The sequence below is a fragment of the Chiloscyllium plagiosum genome, unplaced genomic scaffold (assembly GCF_037043375.1).
Source record: "Chiloscyllium plagiosum isolate Xiang-an unplaced genomic scaffold, Cpla_swu_hap1 HiC_scaffold_27, whole genome shotgun sequence".
In the NCBI taxonomy this organism is placed as follows: domain Eukaryota; kingdom Metazoa; phylum Chordata; class Chondrichthyes; order Orectolobiformes; family Hemiscylliidae; genus Chiloscyllium; species Chiloscyllium plagiosum.
Window position 1 is genome coordinate 82378804 of NW_028270165.1, and position 8231 is coordinate 82387034.

Sequence of the window (8231 nt, forward strand, 5' to 3'; positions counted from 1 at the left end):
TTGTTACAGCTTCAAACCACCCTCCCTCCCCACCCCCGCAAAAAGGTGTAGAAAAAGTAGCTGCTTTTTAAATAGCTTAAGGTCAAAGCGTGCACCCCCAACCCACACCATCTCACCTTCTTTACTATGGTCACCACCGAGTTGTCAGTTTGTAATTGGATCCTTGGTACAGCCTTAACTGTAGGAAGTATTGCCTCACTCAGCAATTTCAACCCATACCCTGTAAACAAGTAAGACTTTCCCCACTCAATGACTGGTGGCAGTGGTGGGCAATGAAGAGTCAATCATGCTGTTGTGGGTCTGGAGTTACGTGTCGGCCAGACTGGGTAAAGGATGCAGCTGGGACAACTGAGTGAATCCTTCCCCACAACAGCAGTTTCCTTCCCTAAAAAGGGATGTGAGTGAATCAGATGGGTGTTGTCCCCCAAACAATCATTTCTTCATAAGGTTCTGAACTCCAGATTTCTGACCGAAATCCAATTCCACCATCTGCCACGGCGGGATTCAAACCTGGCAGTCCCCGGAACTGGGTTGATAGTCCAGTCAATCAGGTAGTTGGCTATCCGTCCTTTAATCCCCCTGCGATGGCACATGGACTCGCTGGTGCCTCCGCAGATGGGAAGCGCAGGTAAAGCCCTTCTCACACGGAGAGTAGGTGAACTGCCTCTCCCCAGTGTACACCTGCCGGTGGGCCAGCAGGATGGAGGAATTGCTGAAGGCCTTCCCACACTCAGTGCAGAAGAACGGCCTCTCTCCGGTGTGCCCCTTCCTGTGGGCCAGCAGGGTGGAGGCCTGGTTAAAGCCCTTCCCACACTCGGGGCAGCTGAAGGGCCTCTCCCCTGAGTGGACCCGCTGGTGCCTCACCAGGTCAGAGGAATTGCTGAAGGCCTTCCCGCATTCGGGGCAGCTGAAGGGCCTCTCCCCAGTATGACTGCGCTGATGAGTCTCCAGGATAGAAGGGACACAGAAGCCTTTTCCGCAGACGCCACACTTCCACGGTTTCTGCACGGGGCGGGATCCATTGGGTTTCTCCATGGCCGAAGCTTCAGCTGCAGACAAACGCATGTACAGCCCCTGCCTGCCGTGAATTCCTCTTTCCAGGCCATATAATTGCTTCAGGCTCCATACTCAGTGTGCTGCAACAGTAGGGTCTCTCATCCAGTCCCATTGATGCTGAAGACGTGCTCCAACAGGAACCAAAAGGCTTTGCTCCTTCTCACAGAATCACAAGTCAAAAATTGTTGCAGTCCTGATGGACTGAGTGACTGTCGGACATTGACGTCGAAGTGAGGACTGCAGAAGCTGGAGAGTCAGAGTTGAACAGTGCAGCGCTGGAAAAGTACAACAGGTCCGGCAGCATCCAAGGAGCAGGAAAGTTGATGTTTCGGGCATCAGCCCTTCATCTGTTGATTTTGAAACTTCCGTCTTCAGATCATCAAATGCTTTGTAAAAAGAGATTACAAAAGTCATGACTGTCAGTGCAAGGTAGAAATTCAGAACAAGCAATTCTACTTTCTGCAGAACATTCTTTTCTTTTGTTATTCCATATCTGAAAATTGAAAGCACCATCCCTCTCTCTCTCTCTCTCCCCCTCTGTTCTCACACCGCTCTAACTAATTCTCCTGAAGGTGTTGATTCAGGATCTTACAGGGGCAGAACTGCAAAAACTTCAAGACTGACATCTCTCTGAGTTTTGGATAACTCCACTGCTGAGAGTGAGCAGGTCTGATTTTGGGAAGCTCAAAAAATAGTGTCAGTTCAGGGTGAACCTGCAATGCAAGTTCTTGAGAAACAACCAGACATGAAGTGGTTAACATCCCTGGAAAGGAGAGAGCAAAATGAGACATCAAAGGCATTAACACCGACATCAGGGAGAAACTGAACATACAGATGTGGCAAGCCAGAGTCAGAGATATACAGCATGGAAACAGTCCGACTCGTCGATGCCAACCAGATATTCTAAATTAATCAAGACCCATTTGCCACCATTTGGCCCATATCCCTCTCAATCCTTCCATTTTATAGTTCCATCCAGATGCCTTTCAAATGTCATAATTGCACATGCATCCACCATTTCCTCTGGCAGCTCATTCCTTACACACACCACTCTCAATGAAAGAGTGAATTTAGCACAGTGAATCCATCTTAGCCATAGTGCCCAGGAGTGTGTAGGTTAAGTTAGCACGGCCAATCCATGCTAACCTGCACATCCCTGGGCACGATGGGTAAATTCGCACATCCCTCGATGATATGGATAACTGAACACTGCCAATCCACCTGAACCCATCCAAAACAGAACACTATGGGTCATTTAACATGGGGAATCCACCCCAACCTGGACAAAGTTACATATAACATAATAAAAGGTTGCAGTCCAACAAGTTTATTTCGAAGTACCGGCTTTCGGAGTGCTGCGTCTTATTCAGTTGGTTGTGGAGTACAAGATCAGAAGACACAGAATTTATGGAAAAACATTACAGTGTCCTGCCACTGAAATTATATACTGAACAAATCTGGATTGTTAAGTCTTTCATCTTTTAGAATGGGTTGCAGGTATCAATAATATGCATTCCCAGAACTTCCTGTCAGGCTCCTTCTCGAGATAACAAGGTTTTATAAGAAAAGGTGACATCTCAGCCCAGATAATGCATGAAAGGAGTGAGGTCAGAGTCTGTCTGTATCCCAATCTTGAGTCAGCCCGCTTCGATTTGCAAAGTGAAATTTACAAAATATTACATCTATTGGCTGCCTGCATTGACTGCCAGCACATTGTGCATTTAGAGTGATACAGTCATAGATGGACAGCATGGAAACAGACCCTTCAGTCCAACTCATCCATGACGACCAGATATCCCAACCCAATCAAGTCCCACCTGCCAGCAACTTGTCCATATCCCTCCAAACTCCTTCCTATTGACATGCCTATCCAGACTAGCCTCCACCACTTCCTCTGGTGGCTCATTCCATACACATACCACTCCCTGAGTGAAGAAGTTGCCTCTTAGGTCCCTTTCACCCTAAACCTATGCCCTCTATTTCTGGACTCCCCCACCCCAGGGGAAAGACTTTGTCCATTTATCCTATCAATGCCCCTCATGATTTTATCAATATCCGCAAGATCACCCCTTAGCCTCTGACGCTCCAGGGGAAACAGCCTTAGCCTATTCAACCTCTCCCTATAGCTCAAATCTTCCAATCCTAGCAACATACTTGTAAATCTTTTCTGAACCCTTTCAAGTTTCACAACATCTTTCTGATAGGAAGGAGACCAGAATTGCATGTAATATTCCAACAGTAGCCTAACCAATGTCCTGTGCAGCCGCAACATGACCTCCCAATTCCTGTACTCAATACTCTGACTATTAAAGGAAAGCAGACCAAATGCCTTCTTCACGATCCAATCACTATCCTATTCTTCACTACCTGCAACTCCACTTTCAAGGAGCTATGAAACTGCACTCCAAGACCTCTTTGTTCAGCAACACTCTCTAGGACCTTACCATTAAGTGTATAAGTACTGCTAAGATTTGCTTTCCCAAAATGCAGCACCTCACATTTATCTGAATTAAACTCCATCTGCCACTTCTCAGCCCATTGGCCCATCTGATCAAGATCTCATTGTAATATGAGATAACCTTCTTCGCTGTCCACTACACCTCCAATTTTAGTGTCATCAGCAAACTTATAGCTATACCTCTTATGCTCACATCCAAATCATTTATATAAATAATGAAAAGTAGTGGACCCAGCACAGATCCTTGTGGTACTCTACTGGTCACAGGCCTCCTGTCTGAAAAAACAACCCTCCACCACCACCGTCTACCTTTGAGCCAGTCCTGTATCCAAATCGCAAGTTCTCCCTGTATTCCATGAGATCTAACCTTGCTCACCAGTCTCCCATGGGGAACCTTGTTGAACACCTTACTGAAGTCCATATAGATCACATGTATTCTCTGCCCTCATCAGTTCCCTTCGTTAGTTCTTCAAAAAAACTCACTCAAGTTTGTGAGACATGATTTCCCACACGTAAAGCCATGTTGACTATCCCTAATCAGTCCTTGCCTTTCCAATACATGTACATCTTGTCCCTCAGTTGGCTTCCCTCCAACAACACCGACGTCTGGCTCACTGGTCTATAGTTCCGTGGCTTGTCTTTACCACCTTTCTTTAACAGTGGCACAACGTTAATCAACCTCCAGTCTTCCGACACCTCACCTGTGACTATCAATGATACAAATATCTCAGCAAGAGCCCCAGCAATCACTTCTCTATCTTCCCACAGAGTTCAAGGTTACACTTGATCAGGTCCTAGGAATTTATCCACTTTTATTCATTTCAAGGTATCCAGCACTTGCTCCTCTGTAATATGGACATTTTTCAAGATGTCACCATCTATTTCCCTACATTCTATATCTTCCATGTCCTTTTCCACAGTAAACTCTAATGCAAAATACCCGTTTAGTATCCCCCTCACCTCCAGTGGTTCCACATACAGGCCACCTTACTGAACTTTGAGGGGCCCTATTCTCTCCCTACTTATTCTTTTGTCCTTAATCTATTTGCAAAAATCCTTTGGATTCTCCTTAGCACTAGTTGCCAAAGCTATCTCATGTCCCCTGTTTTCCCCTCCTGATTTCTCTCTTAAGTATACTCCTACTCCCTTTATACTGTAAGGCTTCACTCGATCTGTCCTGTCTATACCTGACATATGCTTCCTTCATTTTCTGAACCAAACCCTCAATTTTTCCAGTCATCCAGCATTGCCTATACCTACCAGCCTTTCCTTTCACCCTAACAAGAATATATTTTCTCTGGACTCTAGTTGTCACAGTTCTGAAGGCTTCCCATTTTCCAGCTGTCCCTTTACCTGCAAACATTGGCGCACTATCAGCTTTTGAAAGTTCTTGCCTAACACCGTCAAATTTAGAACTTTTGAGCAAAATAGAATGTATCTGCAAATGTAATGCTGCAACTTCAAATTCATCCCCATGGAGAGTGTGGTTCTGTGTGTGTAATAGAGAAACCCTGTTTCCATGCTGTATATCCATATGTCTATTTGATAACAGATGCTTTATTTTTGTTGTTGCAAGTATTGTTGTAAATCATAGCTGGATATTAATAGTTAGATGTAAGGGAGAGAGAATTCCTCAGGTAGAGCACTATCAGAATCCTGGGAGACCACTACTTCAGATTTACTTGGACTGGTTGACAGTCTGGGAGATTATGGATTGGGTCTCGATTGAATAAATGTTTTATTTTTCCCGAACGTGTAAAAGGGGGCGTTAAAGCTTCAGCAGAAATCCAGCAGAGCTGAGAACAGACCAACATCTGTGGGAACAGGGAGATCAACAGAGGACAGAGAAATCAGGACCTGAAATCCAAGCTGACACCAGACTACCCTATGATCAGTGCTTTGATGAGCAGCACCAACTCCCTCCCTTTACTGAGCTTCCCATTTGACTATCCCCTCGATATTCAGGATCCAGTCCTTCCCATCCTGAAGCCATGTCCCTGTAAGGAGTCTCAGATCATAATTATTCTCTTCAATGTGTTCAGTCAATTCATTCACTTCTGTTACAATGCAGCTCACATTCAGTTTTTAGTTTCAGTTTTTGTGATCTTCTGAATCCAGTTTTGATTGCTGGTATATTTACTCTCCTTGTCCCTTTCTATCATTCTCTGATGTTCATTTCCACATCACGACATTGCTCACCAGCCTTGATTTGGATTGGCCAGGCTAAATTGCCCATAGTGTGCAGGTTAGTTGGGTTAGCCATGGGAAATGCAGAATTATAGGTTCATTGTAATAGAAGCAGGAGTCAGCCATTTGGCCCGTCCTGCCTACTCTGCCATTCATTAAGATATGGCTGATCTATCCATCTTCTCAGCTCCTCCTCCCTGCAATATCCCAACTATCCTTAATTCCCCAATTATGCAGAAACTCATCTAATTTTGTCTTCAATATACTTAATATGCTAGGTGGGCGGCATGGTGGCACAGTGGTTAGCACTGCTGCCTCACAGCGCCAGAGACCCGGGTTCAATTCCCGCCTCAGGCGACTGACTGTGTGGAGTTTGCACGTTCTCCCCGTGTCTGCGTGGGTTTCCTCCGGGTGCTCCGGTTTCCTCCCACAGTCCAAAGATGTGCAGATCAGGTGAATTGGCCATGCTAAATTGCCCGTAGTGTTAGGTAAGGGGTAAATGTAGGGGTATGGGTTTCGCTTCAGCGAGTCGGTGTGGACTTGTTGGGCCGAAGGGCCTGTTTCCACACTGTAATGTAATCTAATCTAATCTAATCTTAACGAAGCAACCTTCTCTGCCATAGTTTCACTGCCAGAGACTGCCATAGTTTCACTACTCTCCAGGAAAAACAGTTCCTCCTCATCTCTGTCCTAAATCTACTTCCCCTAATCTTGGGGCCTAGTCTCATCTACCAGCAGAAATGACTGGATAGGGTAGGGTTTCATCCCCACAGTGCAATGAATTCCCACTTTCCACCAAATCCCACATGTACTCACTCACTCACTCAGTTGCTGGCTCACAAATGAAAGATTTCATTGTAATTTCTTCTGCTCTGAGTAAGGGCAAAACATTTTTGAAAGCTGTTCTGAAAGTCCAGTCTTCACAACAACACTTCTGCTTTCACTGAAGATGATTAAAGTCATACAACACAGAAACAGACCCTTTGGCCCAACTCATCCGTGCCAGCTATATATCACAAACTAATTTAGTCCCATTTACCAGCATTTGACTCATCCCTCTAAATCCTTCCTATTCAAGTACCCATCCAGTGGCTTTTAAATGTTGTCATTGTACCAGCCTCCCCACTTCCTCTGGTAGTTCGTTCCATACACGTTCCACACTCTGTCTGAAAATATGTTGCCCCTCAGGTCCCTTTCCCTACTCACCTTAAACTTCTGCCCCTTTAGTTCTGGACTCCCTGACCATGGAGAAAAGACCTTGGGTATTCACCCTATCCATGCCCCTTATAAACTTCTTTAAAGGTTACCACTCAGCCTCTGATGCTCCAAAGAAAATATCTCCCTGGCCTGTTCAGCCCCTTCCTGCAGCTCAAACCCTCCAAATCTGGCAACAGCCTTCTAAATATTTTCTGACCCCTCTCAAAGTTTCATAACATCTTTCCTACATCAGAGAGACCAGAATTGAATGCAGTATTCCAAAAGTGGCCTAACCAATGTCCTGTACAGCCGCAAAATGATCTCCCAGTTCCTATACTGAACGCTCTGGCCAATAAAGGAAAGCATACCAAACACCTTGTTCACTATGCTGTCTATGTAAGACTCCACCTTCAAGGAACTATGAACCTGCACTCCAAGGTCTCTTTGTTCTGCGACACTCCCCTTAACTGTGTCAGTCCAGCCTGGATTGCTGGACCAAAATGCAACATCTCACATTTCTCTGAATTAAACCCCATCTGCTACTCCTTGGCCCATCCAATCAATTCTAATTTATGCTAAACTCTCTTTCCTCTGTTATTCCTGAGAAGCTGAAAATCTCTGTCCCACATACTCTCCCTCCATTCTGTCATTGCTGAACCTAATCCCTGCGTACCTCATCCTGAAAAGTCTGTTTCATGCTGATTAACAGGCCCACACTCAGGGGGATCTAATGGAAACATACAGAATACTGAATGGCCTGGACAGAGTAGACTTTCAGAGGATGTTTCCATTGGTGGGAGAGACTAGGACCCGAGGGCACAACCTTCGAGTAAAGGGAAGGCGTTTTAGAACGCAGATAAGGAGAAACTTCTTCAGTGAAAGAGTGGTGAATCTATGGAATTCATTTCTACAGAAGGTTGTAGAGGCTCGGTCACTGAGGATATTTAAGACTGAGATCGATAGTTTCCTGAGTATCATGGGGATGGAGAGTTCCAGGGAGAGCGCAGGAGAATGGGGTTGAGAAACCTATTAGCCACGATTGAATGGTATGAACAGACCTGATGGGCTGAATGGCCTAATTTCTGCTCCTATGTCTTATGGTCTCTTGCTGTCCTGGCCACAGTGAGAGAATTGTGAGCAGGAGTTGGCCTTTTGGTCTTTCGAGCCTGCACAAGCATTGAACAGATCATAATTGAATATGGATCTACTTGCATCTAGGTGAATAGGCTGGAACTTTTTCACTGGATCATAGGAGGTTGAGAGGTGACCTTATTGAGGTTTATAAAATCACGAGGGGCATAGATGAGGTCAATATCAGCTGTTGTTTCAAGAA